The 16,795-nt window shown below is 39.1% G+C and overlaps 3 protein-coding genes across 10 annotated transcripts in view; 1 reads left to right on the top strand and 2 right to left on the bottom strand.

The window, feature by feature from the left end:
* LOC120426849 (transcriptional activator protein Pur-alpha-like) overlaps window positions 1-13,844 on the bottom strand; it is a 125,649-nt gene extending 111,805 nt beyond the window's left edge. The window contains exon 1 of the mRNA XM_052707371.1: window positions 13,744-13,844. The gene's annotated coding sequence lies outside the window, so the exon portion shown is untranslated. The remainder of the gene's footprint in view (window positions 1-13,743) is intronic.
* The window catches only part of LOC120427342 (transcriptional activator protein Pur-alpha-like), a 32,276-nt gene extending 18,390 nt beyond the window's left edge, over window positions 1-13,886 (bottom strand). The window contains exons 1-3 of one of the 6 annotated variants that reach the window (XM_052707372.1): window positions 13,744-13,886; window positions 6,787-7,153; window positions 1,084-1,943 (exon numbers count right to left, since the gene is read on the bottom strand). The gene's annotated coding sequence lies outside the window, so the exon portion shown is untranslated. Of the gene's footprint in view, window positions 1-712; window positions 1,016-1,083; window positions 1,944-6,786; window positions 7,174-7,259; window positions 7,388-13,743 lie in introns of those variants that run through there. The other 5 variants (XM_052707374.1, XM_052707373.1, XM_052707375.1 and 2 more) reach the window with 5 other exon arrangements.
* Window positions 1-16,795, top strand: part of LOC120427341 (neuronal membrane glycoprotein M6-a) — a 119,041-nt gene that overhangs the window by 58,286 nt on the left and 43,960 nt on the right. The window lies entirely within an intron of this gene.

Below are 16,795 nucleotides of genomic sequence, written 5' to 3'. Positions count from 1 at the left end.
GTAATACAGGTGATTCTGGGGACCATTAACCCAAAGCTTCCACATAAATCCTTATGGAATGCAATCATTTTTCTCATTTTATTGCATGATGTTATTCAACATTAGGTGCCCGATGGAGATATAGGGGAAATATACCCATTTTAATCACACTAAGCCGTTCGACCAATTCTCATCACTTTTGCCGTTTCTGCTATTAAATCAACATTTTCAGATGTTTCAACAATGGAGAGTTGCTTGCTCACTTTTATTTGAGCTATTTATTACTTTGGAACAGTCAAAAACACTTTATATAAGCTGTAATTCATGATCAAAGTGCTGATAGGCCGATAATAGAAATAGGCTTAGAAAGGGTATAGTTCCCCTATACTCTCCCCAAAAAAACAACCTCTGAACATTTCAGACAGAATCAGACATCTTATCAGTTTGAATTGTCACCAAACCCGTTTTTCAAGAACAAATTCTACAAATTTCAATAACAAACATCAACAAAATCCATCCGGAGTAATCACTTGCATGTCACACATCCCCCAGTTAAACGGACCAATAGAGTTATCTAAGCCCGAGCTCACGCACACTAGCATCCCATTTGTTTTGCTGGTGGGTACAAAATTTAACCTCAATCTTTTTCGTGTACGTACACGCAATACATGCGCACGTAGATAACTCTATAACCTCGCCTCCCTGTGTTACTTTTATCAACAAACATCCTCACCGTTGTGACCGTAGTTAACCTCGGCCAAAATTTGCCACCATAACGAAACCATTGAACCTTTGCTTGTGCAGCATCGATTTTACACCATTAGGGTATGCCACACCACCGACCGCTGAGAGGTAAAAGGTGCATGACACGACCCGCGGCGTCCCACAGCCGAGTTGCAACGCGCCACACACAGAAATCAATCCCCTTTCCACTGCGTACACAATTTGCGTAAGGTTCGGCAAAACTTTGCAACCGCACGCGACTAATCAAATATAGTCCAGTCCACCTTATGCCGTTCAACCTTCTTTACAGCAACTAATGCTGCTGCTGCTGCCCTTTTAAGATTAGTATGTAGCGCACTACACTCTTGTCCGTACAATTACCTGGCAACGCTGCTGTCGTTAACCTGAGCACTCTTCTCCTCGGCGGATCTCGCACTCTCCGACCGCTCGGGTTGGTATTTGTGGAGTCACGCCGCGCGAAATCGCTGGTATGCGTTCCGTTCTCTCTCTCTCTCGTTCTCGCGAGCAATCCCTCACTTTATTCGAACAGATGTTTTACTCGCGTGCGTGCGTGAGTGCGTGAAGAACATGCACGCGCGCGCCACACAAACACACTGCTGCTGCTTTTGTTTCGATCGTTGCTTGTGTGCGCGCCACACTGACACACACTACACAGCTGCCACCCACAATCGGGTTATCCTTTTTCCGTCTTCACCGTGTTTGCCCAATCAATCAATCGCGACAGTTTTCACGCTGCATAGCATTTGGTCAGCACTTTCTTCTTTTTTTCGCTTACGGAATGCCAATCTCCCACATTCGTGGACACTCTTCGCGGTCCAGACAACGGGGGACTCACTCACACTCGCACACTCGCTCGGGATATCCAACCAACCCAACGACCTCCTTCCAAGGATCCACCGCGTCTCAGCTGTTTCTGGCGACGACGACGACGACTTCGTTCTCTCTGTGTTTTCCCTCCCGTGCTTCTGACACTGGATCACTGGATGAAAATCGATAGCACACTGCTGGTACTCTTCAGCTGCTCGACTTTTCCTCTTTTCTACACCTTTTGCTCCTGCTTCTCTACTACTCCACACACTCAACTCACTTCTTTATCAACTCCTTTTCCTTTCGTTTCGCTCATTCGACAATCATCTTCACCAGGAGGATATTCACTTCTTTAGCAGATTCTTCACCTCAACTCCGCCACTTCAAATTGCTGTCCCTCTGTACACACTCCTCTAATAACGTTGATGACGACGTCCACGACGACGACGACGACGGGGGCCGCGACGTCCGATTGAGATGTCGATGTTATTATTACACACGCCAATCAACGATGATGATGATGCGATACACAATGTGTGCGCGAATTTGACGTTGTTGTTGGTCGCCGTACGTGGGCCACACCACACACGCGCACAGCGCGCACACACACAGTTGTTAAGATATACAATTTTCCACAGTCATCCAGCAGTAGATTGATTCGAGGTTTCGTCGTCGATTTTTGGCAGTCCCAAGACACATGGAAGCAGACCATCGGTACACCAGGACAGGAACAACCGGAACAAGCGCCACCGGAGGAAGAGAAGAGAAAGAGAAAAATATGACTTTAGTAAAAATGAATCAATTAAAACCAAATAGGTAGCTATTGGGAATGACAGACAAAGATGGCATGGTGTTGGCTAAACGCTAAATTTAGCAAAATTACAGAAAAAGACGGTTTTCATACCAAAACCACCACTTAAAATCCGGTCCATTTTCGATCTTAATTAAACTTGTAGATAATTTTTCGGTCTTTTGAATAAAAATGGTTTGAAAAAATTAAAGGTATATATACTCTCATTTTGGTATCTTTAAAAATACAGGAACAATCGATGTAATTTTTAATTCATCCCTTGAAGTACTTTCTTCTAAATAATGTTCAACAAATTTTGACTCTCACCCAGTCGGCTTGGGTTCGATCCCAGACGGTCCCGGTGGCATTTTTCGAGACGAGATTTGTCTAACCACGCCTTCCGTCGGATGGGGAAGTAAATGTTGGCCCCAGTCTAACCTAAAGGGTTAGGTCGTGTGCTCAATCCAGGTGTAGGAGTCGTCTCCCTGGGTTCTGTCTCGGTGGAGTCGCAGGTAAGCACGTTGGACTAACAATCCAAAGGTCGTCAGTTCGAATCCCGGTGTAGATAACAATCAAGCCTTCGGGCACCAAGTTTCGAGTAGGAATCTCGCAATCGAGAATGCCAAGGCAATGCTGTTGAGCGAATAATTTGATTTGTTTCAAACGAAACACCTAAGAGGGAATGAGGGAGTCACAGGACTATGTGAGTGACTCAAAAATTTAGCCAGTTTTATCCAGTCAGTCGTGAGATATCATGGCGTATAAAAAAGGTACAAAAACACGCTTATTGTTTTTAATCTAATTTATACACATCCAAAAATTTTTTTTCTTGTTTTTTTAAAGGTCCAAAATCGCACTTAAATTTTAAATAATTCAAACAGTGTTGCAAGATCTATACCATTTTTTTTTTTTTTTTTTTTACTGTGAACAGACACGGACCACTGCGACACTTGCGTATCTATTGTAGTATGATCTGTTCTCAGGTTTTCTGTTTTGCTGCTATACACAGCCTGCCGAACGATCGTCTTCCGTAGCGCTATTGTTTGAGCGAGACAGTTTTTGACGAATTATTCGAGCAGTTGCCCCCTCTCATTCCCCAAACCAATCACTCAATGCCATGCCACACGAGCACGAGATACCGATCCGAAGACGTGGAGATGAGCGAGATTGAGGGGAAATCTCGTTTATTTTTGACCCATCTAGAGATCGTTACCGATCATATAGCCCAAACTTCAGCTCGAATTTTGCCTGAGAGCATGTGACCGAGTCGAAAGTAGCATTTGAAGCTCTTCTCTGTGTATTGCTGCAGAGTTCTTCAACGCTCAGACTCAGTCGCCAACAGATCGTCCGAGAGATTGGATGTGATGGGTTTTGGGGAGGCTTGGGACTTGACAAATCAATTCCCGCAGCAGCCGAAATCCCCTCTCGACCGCCACCTACCCCTTTTGCCTCGCCAGATGGGTTTCAATCCATCGACCTTCCGCTTACAAAGCGAAACCCGTACCACTAGACCACGGGAGCTCGGCAAGATCTATACCATCTTCACCTAATTTTGTCGTTAAAACAATTTTCTAAAGCATGAAACTTGACTGAGTTTTTTTTCCAAAAACCTCAAATTTAGTATCTTTTGAGCAGCATTTCTGAAGACCAAACTTTACCATTTTAATTAGTCATTGGCCGAACCGTTTATTGTTTGAACTTCTATCAAAATTTTCCCACCCGCGTCCAAACAGCAACTTTTTTCGTTTCTCTTTTGTGCGGATGTTCGAACACAACCCAGGTTTACGTTGAGTTTCAAACTTTGGTGACTTTGGGTTTGAACTCTGGTGACAACAATTCTCGCTTACTTTTTCAAAAGGTCCTATGTAAATAGGAAACCCATGGCGCATTGGTTGTTTTGAAAAAGTAGTATAGAATTGTTTGGTTTGCACGGTTTTCCCGTCTAAAAACATAAGACAAATGTTCAAAAACGGGTTCAAACAATTGTTCGGCGAACCCGACCAGGGTTCGATTTCATTGACTGATTTAAAAAGATGTACTACAACCCTGCAAAAATAAGAGGTCTTGATCGCAAAATTATTATTTGGTTAAAAATTGGGGTGATTCACGATTAGGGTTTTTATGAAATCTAACTTTGTTTTCGATTGTTAGATTCTAATGCTACTCTTACTAGAATTGCACAACGCTCAAAAGATCCCAAGAGTTTTTCATCTGGAAGTTCAAAATTCGTAATTTTTAGTGTAAGAACGGGCCTTGACCGATCTTATCTTACTGCCCGTAACTCGGCTGGGGCAGGCTTGATGTAAGTATAAGGGGGGGGGGGGGGGGGGGGGGTGATGTAAGTAGAAGCGCCTAATCATTTATAGTGTGCCTACCAATTTTAAAGCAAAAACTGTTTTATTTTTAGTTTGAATTTAAAAACTAGTTGTTATTTTCCTGTGTTTTGTTTTCTCCTGAATCCTAGTGTTGAGTCGTGTTTATATGTTGCTATTTCTTTTGTCGCGGTGTTTTGTTACAATTTTTGGTCCTAAGCATTTAAAAAAAGTTTTTCAAAAGTACAATAGTAATATTTGTGTTAATCCTTTAACCATTCCATAAATTGAGTAAGGGCTCAAACCTCACTTGTTTGAAAAAAAAGGGTGAAGATTGAAAACAATAGACAGTGAAAGAGAATATATTTTATAAAAATCAAGAATCAATAGTTAGAGAATGATGAGCGTATTTTAAAGAATAAAAATGAGAAGCTGGATGTATTAGATGTAAAATAAGACAATAGTTATTAAATAGAGATACAAAACAAGCTTAGATTATAGTAATGATAATTTATAGGACAGATAAAGAATTATACAAATAAATAAATTCGCAATAAAGTCAAAAAAGATTAGGCAAATGATAAATAGACTTGATATTACTAGTACATTAGGGAAAATTATATTTTTAAGGAAAAAAAAAACAAAGTTTGTTACAACAGTATCAATTTGTAAAAAAGAGTGGAAAAGCTATAAGTGATAAGTCAATCAAAAGTTAGAAAAATCAAAATCAAATGATTGATATTAAATAGAAGAATCAGTGAAAAAGTGAGAATCAGTAGAGCAAAATAAAAATAGGAGATAGGTGGTAGCTGAGAAGAAAAAGAAGAGAAACCCCGTAGTGCGATGTTTCAGGTACATCCACAGCAGTCAACACTGCGACATACTGCGAATCAAAACAATACCGTCTACAATCACAAATTACTTTCCTTTCCCACATTGTCACGTCCCTTTCTTTTAGCCGTCTCGACTCTGACCCGCGGTGGTCAAAGGTTTACGATCCGTTTCCACAGGCCACCAGCTAGGTCATCATGAAAACCAAGCCAACGTGGAGGTAAGAAAATAGGACACATGCAAGGAACCAGAGCTATACTGTTCTGATCAACATAATTCGGATGATCTAACAGAACTACAAGATCAGTGCCATTGCATGCTCTCAGGTATCAATCCTTGGCCTGCTAAGAGTTTTTCATCTGGAAGTTGAACGTGAATTTCCTTTAAAAATAGAGTAACAAAGCACGTGTGCTACACTCAACCCACGGTGGTTGGTCACTTTTTCGTTTGACACTTTTTTAGTTTGTACCCCGTTGGTTGGTCAAAGTCAAACTAAAAAGTGACGAACTGCCACTTTTTACACGGCGCTCACGCACATTATCAAAACAAACCTTTGATAATGTGTGTAAGCTCCGTGTAAAGGGGTGTCAAACTAAAAAGTGACCCCGTTCGTTTGACAACAATGGGTGTCAAATCATCGGGGTTTCAGTGTGTTTAAAGTCTAATTATAAATGGCAATCAAGTTGATGTGTAAGTGTGCGTGAGTTTATCATATCGCGAAGAAAAGTGGAACCAAACCTATGCTAAAAACATGCTAATCGTAGATTGGATGGAATCTACGACTTTTTTCATGGGAACCCATTAGTTTTTACATTTTTGGAAACATTCCTTTGAAAACAAAGAACAAATATTGAAGATTTGGCATTTTTTTAACATCACAAAAAGGCATAATTTTAAAAATCAGATTTCAAATCTTCCCCCTATTCCACACCATGCTGGATGATCCCCACACAGCACACAGCGCACACACTCACACGTATGAACTCTTAGCTCTTCGCGAAGTTTGCGTTTCGCTTCACCATCTTCGCGATTATTTTTTTTTTCGCAGAGTGCTGCTCGTCCATACGTCATTCATTACGTTTTTCGCCACTTCACATCTGTCTCTCTGTTTCCCACAAAATCACTTCTTTTTTTCTTTGCTCAATCTTTGCCGTGTCTTTTTTTCTCTTCGATACAACTGGGTTTTCTTTGCTTCTACATGCCTACGAGAAGCAGCAAATTTTGCTAACCAGCTTACATTTTGATTTTTCGCGACCGAGACACGGCCACACAGCACACACAATTCAAGTAACAATATATATAAAATGGAATCAGATTGCTCACTTTGGCACTTGTGTACTGGCGGCTGCACCACTTCTCCTCCCTCTCTCCTCGGTAGCCTCTCAAGTGGCCAAAGTACAATCCGGCTGGCACCACCAGCAGCTGCTGCGCGTCGTCCAGATCGATTCCCGTGTCGGATGTTCCATGAAACTAGGCGCCCCCGACGACGACCGACGAACAAAACGCACAGGTGAAATCGACCTGTCCCAGCGATTTGCACACACTGCTGGACGTTCTGGCACTTGGTTGGGGTTCCGTCACGTCGCGTTTTCCAGGCAGTAATATTCCAGCACTTTTTATTGCGAATCACTTTACCTTCCAGCTAGGGCCTGCCTCCGACGACGATGTCCGGGCGCCTTTGTTGAAACGTCTGGAAGTGAGAGGAAAAATCTTTTCTGAAATTGGCAAAGTTCAATCATTTTTCCAACATCTTTTTTTTTTCTTTTTGCTTCTGCTGCTGCTGCTCTGTGTGTTACCTTCTTCCTTTGGATTGTCGTTGTATGTCGTCCGTCGATACACTCAGTTCAGCAGCAGAAGGCTACGGCGGAGGCCTTCAGCTCTTATATTTAATATTCTCTCTCACACTCTTGATGTACTCGGTACTCTCTTGACCATACACATGCGAAAGTCGCGAAGGAGCTCACGCCAAAATGCTACACAATTTGAACTGTGTGTTTGGCAGAACAAATCGGAACAAAGATTAGGTACAAAACCGTATTAGAAAAGATTACAACCAGTTCGATAAAACATAGAGAACATTAGTTTTCTAACTATTATAAAACATTTAACAAAAGCAGTTCGAAGCAGCGAGATCAACTAGATTTGAACTCAATTTGAAATTCTTAAAACAATCTTTGATCACAGCTGATGTCAAAGTTATGAATTTTTATATTTTTATAGTGTCTTCTTTTATTTTGAAATCAAATGTTTTTCGCTTAGTTGAATTCTTATCCAAAATTCATTTTTTCAAATAGCGATATCAATCCATGGCACCACGGCTTAGCTGTAATGACATGGATCACACATGCTCACACCGACAGTTAGTGTAGGTAATGCCATGCCGTTGTATGTGTCCAGTCTTAAATCAGCAGACGAATTTCTGGTACTGGCTGGCTGGTTTGGCATTGAGAGACACCACACATTGTATGGTGAAGCTCACGGGGAGGAGGAAAAAAACTGCTCGCCAGCAAAGAACATCAGCGCGACGACTGACTGTGGCATCATCATCCCCATACGCACACTCTCGCACAACTCACATGCTGAATATTTTGGATGTCGACGGAATGGTTGGAAAAATGTGCGTAGAAATGGACAAAACAAGAAAAAGCGATGATACTAGATTTGTTTATGGTAACCAAATGAAACTTACTCATATTTTTAATGACCCTTCAAAGTTATATAAATTTACAAAAAAAAAATGGGTCCAGAAATAATTTTCCTCAAAATTTACAGCGTCTAACACTAACCTTGACAAGCTTGAACACAGGGCTGAGCTGTAGGTTAGTCGTCGACTAACAAGTTCTTTAACAAAAATGTCGCCCTCCTTGAAGAATTTGGCGCCCTCAGCAGGGCTCAAGAGAAACTTTGCATTTTGCAAATTTGCCAAGTTGCCGATTTGTGCTACGCCTTCATGAAAATGATATAGCGCCCTCAGGAGGCTCCAGGGCGCCCAAAACGCAAAGCCTGAGGGAGGTTAAAATAAATATTCTAATTATGTCTAGATATCTCATATAGCAGCGGTTCTCAACCTTTTCTTGGCTAGGTACCCCTTTTCTGTTACTTGAGCTGCAGGTACCCCTCGTGTTCATACATGAAATTTTTCGTTGCTTGAGTTTTTTTTACATTCCAATTTTGAAAATTAAATTTTCATTGACATTTCATATATACATATATTTTTTTGAATTTTTAATTCGGGAATTAAAATGTATGATGACGGACGAATTGTTTTTGAATTGAATTGAATTGAATTTATTCACTTTTTTTAAGGCAGGAAAAGCCACCAAAGCAGTGGCACCAAAAACCTACTTCTTTTTGTATATACATAATACAAAACATAAATACATGATTTTTTTATTCGGGAGTTAAAATTTAAATTTTTGATGACGGACGAATTGTTTTTGAATTGAATTGAATTTATTTACTTTTTTTAAGGCAGGAAAAGCCACCAAAGCAGTGGCACCAAAAACCTACTTCTTTTTGTAAACACATAATACAAACCATAAATACATGAGTAAAAGAGATATTTTTGAAACTGCCCAAATTCTACATTTAAGAGCGAGTCCACGAGCAAAGCATACCCATCTCGCATCGACCTCTCCAATCTGCCTGAAATTTTCAGGGGTTGTTTGTACATATAAACTAGCATCTGGTCAAAATATGAGCACTCTAGGGCAACGGGAAGTGGGGTAAATCGGGTACAAAGTTTGAAGGTTCAAAAACGTCAAAAATCTTAAAAAGGCTATAACTTAGGCAAAATTCAACTTATTTAAAAAAAAAATCAAAATGCATCTGAAAGGGCTTGAAAAATGCAACAAAATGCAGGGTAGAACATCCCGATTGTTCAAATCTAAAGGGAGTTATTGGCATTTTAGTAAAAAAATAGCATAATTTTCCAACTTGAATAAAAAAGTGTTCCATCCAGATATCAACTCGGTTCGACCTGCAGCTTGTAGGGGACATCTGGTACTACCATTTGAGACTGAGAACGCTTTGGGTAAGGCAGTTTAACATATTTAATAATCACTTTTACTTTTAGTGAATTTTTTGGTTGCAAATTTTTGCTCGGGGACTCCTTAGTTCCCATTTTCTGGTGATAATTTTATCATATTCGTGTTCCTGAGACAATTTCAATAGAAACATGCATAAAAATGTTAATTTTCTTCCATTTTAACCCTTTAAAACATGAAAGTTAAAAAAATCTTCGATTCCCATTTATTGAAAATCAAGTTCATTTCCAAGGATACTAGATGACACCCGAAAAAAGCAGCATCTTATTTTTTTTTTAACTTTAATTTTTTCAAGGGTTAGAATGGATGAAAATGAACATTTTTATGCATGTTTCTATTGTGAAATTATCTCAGGAACACGAATATGATAAAACTATCACTAGAAAATGGGATCTAAGGGGTCCCCCGAGCAAAAAATTACACCCAAAAAAATCACAAAAAGTAAAAGTGTCTATTTAATATGTTAAACTGCCTTACCCAAAACGTTCTCTGTCTCAGATGGTAGTCCCAGATGTCCCCAACAAGCTGCAGGTCGAACCGAGTTGATATCTGGATGGAACACTTTTTTATTTAAGTTTTAAAATTATGCTACTTTTTCACTAAAATGCCTATAACTCCCTTTAGATTTAACCAATTGGGATGCTCTACCCTGCATTTTGTTGCATTTCTTAAGCCCTTTCAGATGCATTTTGAATTTTGAAAATAAATTGAATTTTGCCTAAATTATAGCCTTTTTTAAGATTTTTGACGTTTTTGAACCTTCAAACTCTGTGTCCCGATTTGCCCCACTTCCCGTTGACCTTGAGTGCTCATATTTTGTATGTACAAACAACCCCTGAAAATTTCAGGCAGATTGGTGAGGTCCAAACGACGTCCCATACAAAGGGGTATGCCCTGTTCGTAGACTCGCTCTTAAAAGATTTTCAAAATCTGTTTAAAAATGCAATTTAATTCAATAGTACTTTTTTGAAGTCATTATAAAAAAAAATCAATGCTATTGTATCTTTTTTCTTTTAATTCCAAACATTTTGACCCAAACATTTTGACCCAAACATTTTGACCCAGGACGGTACAGAAATTCTAAGCAAATTTTAAGCACGAAAAGTGAAAATTTCAAATTTCAGACTAGGGACTCGTAATCGGGCTGTAGTGGACGAATTTGGATGCTTCAAATTGCAAGAGGTGTTTTTTTGTCCTTTATCTCACCACCATAAAATTTTCCTCTGGGGGTTAACCCGGTTCCGGTACAATCCGGATTGTTTAACGTATTTGTTCCGAAACAGTATTTTTGGTCGAAAAATGTCAGTAAAAAAGATGAAATCAACATTTAAAAAAATAGTTGTTTATAAACTAATGTTTGATAAGTTTAACTTAAAAACTAAATTTTAACCATTTTTTAATATAAACAAAGATATCAGAAGTTCATAGTTGTCAAAAACTGGATAGAGGTACTTGTATTTGACACAGAAACAACATTTCATAAAAGAATTCACTTAAATCGATCAGATATTGCACTTTTATTAGTACGGACAATAATTTGACCTCTTTTTAAAACATTTTTAGTGAACTATTTTTGTAGTTTTCTAGAATAAGTTTTTTTTTCAAATCCATTGACAGGATCTTGAAGAGGACATTCTGCCGCGTCGATTGATGTATAAAACTTGGTACTTTAGTCGAATTTTATGTACTTTTACATCACAAAAAGTTTCCGTACGGGGAGGGTACGGACAAATATTTGACTCACTGTACATTTAAAAGATTATCAAAATCTGTTTTGATTTCAGATTAAAAAATGCTATTTAATTTAATAGTACTTTTTTTATTATTATTATATTATATTTCATCTCTAAAAATCGAATGGTAGAGAAAATTCTTTACTGCTTTTTTTTGAACATTTTTTTATCCATTCTTTTGTTGCTGAGTACAGGTCACAAAAAAATATAAGAAGAGTGTATTTTGTGTGTCAATTTGAAGGAAAAGCCTTGATCTTTAAATTTAGAACTATATTCACTGTGTTGTTGTTTTCGTACCATTTAAAATGAGATCCATAATTTCCAAGATATAACAATCACAAAAAAATCCTAGTTTTAATTTTATGCAAAACTATAGAGCTAAAAAAGTAGAAATCCAGCTGCATGTATCTGGGCAGTAAAATAAATATTGCATTATTTTATGCAATTTTATGTAATTTTACACCCTGAAATATGTAGCCCATCAGTATGGGAAACCTACTTGACCGAATTGTCAAGCATATATATGCGTTTATCCTTTAGCTTTTCATCGGTCTGATGGCCAAGTGGGCTAAGGCGCCAGTCCTTACTATTGGTGTTGGGTTTGAATCTCGGCGGTTGCAACTAATTTTTTGTGTTTACAAATATTGTACATGCAGGGTGTAGTATTATGTGTTTATTTTGACAAAGGTGATGTGCATGCTTTTGCATGCGATTTTACCATCGGATTTTTTGCTGTGTAATATTTGAGCAAAGAAAGGTCGAATTTACAATATTCAAAATATGAAACATATTTTTTTCAACATTTTGTATGTTTTAAATAAATGGCAGCTGGCAAAAAAAAGCAAAGCAATCCACTTTAACGACCCCCGGGTCTTTTTTGGTCTCTGTTGCAAGTTTCTGCTCATTTCTAGACGTCCGAAGGTTATGTGTGGTGAGTCACCCAGTGGCAGCAGGCACAATTTACAAATTTGAAACGAATATTTGTAGAAAAAAATATTCTAAAACCGTACACTTTATTTCAATTTCTTAAAATTTCTTAACAAGTGCAAATTATTTTTTTATCACTCAATATGTTTTGAAAATTTTCTGATTGGTCAAAAACAATTCGCCCGTAATTCACTGCACTTTAAATATGGTATTTATTTTTTTGCTTCAAATCCGTTTGTATTTTTTTTCTCTCAAATATTATGTTTAAATGTCCACCATTACGGGGTTTGTCTCCCGGTACCCCCTTAGAGTGCTCGTGGTACCCCTAGGGGTACATGTACCCCAGGTTGAGAACCGCTGTCATATAGTGTTGCCAAATTATAATAATTTAGTGTTTCTGCCAATAATTTAGATTTTCTCTTTCTCTCCAACTCCGCGTTAAAACTTCCACACTTTCCAGATCATCCTCTACTTGGTTCAAATAACGTGCAGGTGACCAGGTCTTAAGGTCTTGTGGAATCTAACTAGGTACGACTACCGGAGATGATGCGCCTCCGAATTTCTCTACAGCAGTTGTTGTCCGACGTTACCAACAATCCGAGGTACACAAACTTCTTCACAACCTCGAACTCGTCTTCGTCTATCGTCACGCTCGGTCCTATCTATGCGAGCCCTAAGCGACTTGGTTCCTCCTGCCAGCAGATACTTCGTCTTCGCTACATTCAACCTCAATCCAACATTCTCCGCTTCCTTCACTTCAACAATTTGATAATGCTTGAATATTGTAGAAAATTTTCCGTAGAAAATGTTTGGTCCGGTCATAAAATTTATCCAAACATTTAAGATCCAAAAATGTTTAGAAGTAACACACAAGTGCTCATAACTTTCAATACGGATTTTAGATCTTCAAAATTAAGAGCTTTCAAATACCTTCCTGAAACATGTTATAATTACCGTCATCTGGGGCGAATCGGGACTACAGTCTGAATAGGGACAGCAGTTTACAGAGCACTTAAAGCCTTTAAATTTGGAAACAGATGTACACAATGTCATTTTGTTGGTCTGAGTCTGTTCTAATCAAAACCAATCAGAACAATCACAATATTGTGCAGCAACATTGTTAAAACTGCTGTCCCAATTCGCTCCATGTGTCCCGATTCGCCCCAGTTGACGGTACCATTCCCATACCAACATATAAATTTGTTATTGCATGAAAGACGAATGGTTCCTTTTAATTTTCATATCAGCCGAATTTAAGGCAGGCAGTGTACCCTAACTCAACTGCTCAAAATTTGAATGTTTTGAAATCACCACCCCAAAAGATGCTCCACCTGGCATCACTGACCCACCCAAAGTATCTCTCACCCCTCTCACCACTACACTCAAACTGTCCGATCTTCTCTGACTCTCTCTCGCTCTCGGCACTCAACCCACCGACGTCCCTTTCTCACTCCATCAACCTCCCATCCACCCCACACGCTCTTCCACCCAATCAACCAACCAAGAGGCAGAGAAGAAAAAAAAACCTCTTTTTTCCTTTCAATTTCATAACTTTCCCAGCAGATTCCACTTACCAGCGCGTTGGCCGAAGCCCCTTTCCACAACTTCCGCTAATCCGTGACACCGTAGGCCGTAATCCACATACTGCTGGCCCGTTCCGGGAGCTGGATTGCTGTTTTTCACACGATTTTAAAAATCACCAAGCTAGCCAGCAGCAACCTTCTTCCGAACTTGACTCGCGTGAGAGAAGAAACAGCTTTGAAGCAGGCAGTGGTGCGAACTCGCAGTCAAGCGGGGAGCACTCAGCGGGGCCCAGCGATGCCAGAAAAGTGGGTTGCTTGGAGACGTCAAAAAGTCTACACACTTTTAGGGTGACCAGATAATCAGCTAGTTTCTGAGCAAAAAAAAAGAGACGACAACATGGAGTATAACTTTCTCAGCTGCCATGGTAAACTTCACAGAATCTGAACAGAACATTTAATTCCATGTCGCAAGTCTCGATAAGAGATACACCACGAAATATCAGGAACCATCATTCCGAAGCTGATCATATCCTGAAAATAGGATTAATTTCCCGCCTGATGCAAATGGGTAGATCGAAATTGGTAATTTTTTCGCAAATATACAACATTTAGAATTTCCGTGACGTTACAACGCAAGCAATACACCCTTTTTGTGATAGTTTGCTTTTCAAAACCCAGGGATGTGTGATGATTGTTCAGCCCAGGTTGCTTAGAAATTGATTAAAAGGAATTAAAACCAATTTTATCAGAACAGGACAGACAGTACTCACCAGGGGAGGAAAAAGGATGCGGAGCACGGGAAATGCTAATGCTTGACTTACTTAGAAAAAACTCGAATCAAATTGACCGTTTGACCAAATTTCATTGACTTTAAACAACAGGACCACCGGGCTGTGTAAGCGTCGCGTGGAATGGATAGTTGTGAAAGGTAAAGGTTTGGGAGTCGCCCTAAGCAAGCGATAAGACCTATGAAATTTCCGAGTTCTACCCAAATACCTTTACAAAAAGGAAACGTTAAACCGTTGTAACGTCACGACCGAATGTGTCAAATACATATTTATTTATGTTGGATGTATGCACAAATGATTGGCTTCGATTATTTCAATGTAAAGTTTGGTTTCTAAATTTTTAAAATTGTGATTTTGTTTAATTTTTCATTCTTGTTGAATGTCTCCAAAAAGGATTTGTCTTATTTTTGATTGTCGAGCTTTAGTATAACCACTAAACTACTCTAAAGTGATTTAGAATTTTTAAATGCAGGATGCCGGCTAATATGGAATAGAGAGAAAAAGCATTGGGTAGTTATCAAGGACAATCAACCATTTAAATTTGACTTAAATATGGTTTTAGAGTTTTAATTTCGGCTTGGAGACTTTGCGAGTCTGGACTGGAAACCATAGAAGGTATTGTTTTACCTTTCCCCTGGTACACTCAAACCCCGATGGTTTGACACCAACTGTTGTCAAACGAACGGGATCAGTTTTTTTTTTTATTTGACACCCCTTTTACGCGGAGTTAATACACACTACCAAACGTTTGTATTGATATTGTGCGTGAGCGCCGTGTAAAAGTGACAGTTCGTCACTTTTTCGTTTGACCAACCAACGGGGTACAAACTAAAGACGTTATTTAATCCACCTTTAGGAAGTTGGTGCCTTCCTTGCATTCATAAAGTGAATACACACACTTATTTTTATCAAAATATCTCAAAAAACTGTATTAAAAACACTAAAGTACGTATAACTGTTTATAGGGTTGCCAGATCTTCAATCTTTTGAGCTCGTTGGAAAGATCTTTTAATTACCTACTTGATTACCTACCTCACGATGGGTTGCATTCATTATCCGGTTGCATTATGGTTGCATTACAGATCCGGACAACTTTTTCATCAAAATATTTGAGATCCGGCCTCAAAAAAGTGTATAAATAACACTTAAGTGCTCATAACTTTTGATGGGGTTGACATATGTTCAATCTTTGGAACGCGCTGGAAAGGTCTTTCAAATACCTTTCTAACAATATATAGCATGACGGGTTTTCTTACAAAAACCACCCTTTTTACAATCTTCCGAAGTTTAGCTAAAATCGTTTTTTTTTGCATAACTTTTGAAGTACTTTTCTAAACTTCATAATATTAACTAGGGTCTTGTGGAACTCTAAGACGGATCGTATGAGGCCAGAACGGTCCAAATCGGTTGAACCATTAATCTACAGTAATTCCATATTTCAAATACGTCCCACAATCAACAAGTTATCAGCATGTTCGAAAAAAAAAACTATTAGCGAAGCAATCAATTCAGATCATCAACAGTCTACATCAAACACCAGCGGACCATTTATCACCCATAGAAAACCAAACACGCGAAAGAGAGCGCACGTGTCCCCAACACACTACGTTTCCGTACCGCAAAATGAGGCGCGGGTGGCACGACACGTGGACATAACCTAAAAATGTTCCCCTCTTACATGCTTTAAACTGTTTGGTATTGTCAAAAAGTCGCGACACGCTACACAGGATGATGGAAAAATCGCCCGATGACAGACTAACTAAAACTGTTTAATATTAATTGTGTCATTTTTGTCTGCTACACTTCGACAATCAAAAGTACACACTAAAAAGAAATTTTTAAATTTAAAGTTTTGTAGGAAATTTCAACTATTTTTTTTTGAAAATGTGAACATATTTTTATTGACAAGCAACATTTTCCAATATCGAAAATCCTCCAATTAAATCTCAGTGTGCATGAAAAGTGCGACTGGAAACAGCTTATAAATCGTCGCCGTGGTCGATTGTGCGTACTAAGAAAGTGGCAGGTCGACGACCTCGCGCCCGCCGCCGTCTCAATGCCATTATGGTGTATGCGTGGAAGGAAAATTATTGTTACTTTGTTGTATTATGCTCTATTTTTGGGGAGGGCAGAGAGACGGCCACCCATCGTCAACGCAACGTCGACATGCTCCCCCGACACGCACACGCACACACACACATTGTCATCAAAACTCATCGAACAAAGCATAAAAGGACTCTCCCGTGGAGGCGGGTGGTAACTCACGCATCTACCCTTGAGAGAACTCACGCTCGCACACAAACAAAAATGATTTC

The sequence above is a fragment of the Culex pipiens genome, chromosome 2 (assembly GCF_016801865.2).
Source record: "Culex pipiens pallens isolate TS chromosome 2, TS_CPP_V2, whole genome shotgun sequence".
Taxonomy (NCBI): Eukaryota; Metazoa; Arthropoda; class Insecta; order Diptera; family Culicidae; genus Culex; species Culex pipiens.
The sequence above is the reverse complement of the archived record's forward strand: the minus strand, read 5'-3'. Positions and strand labels throughout refer to the sequence as shown.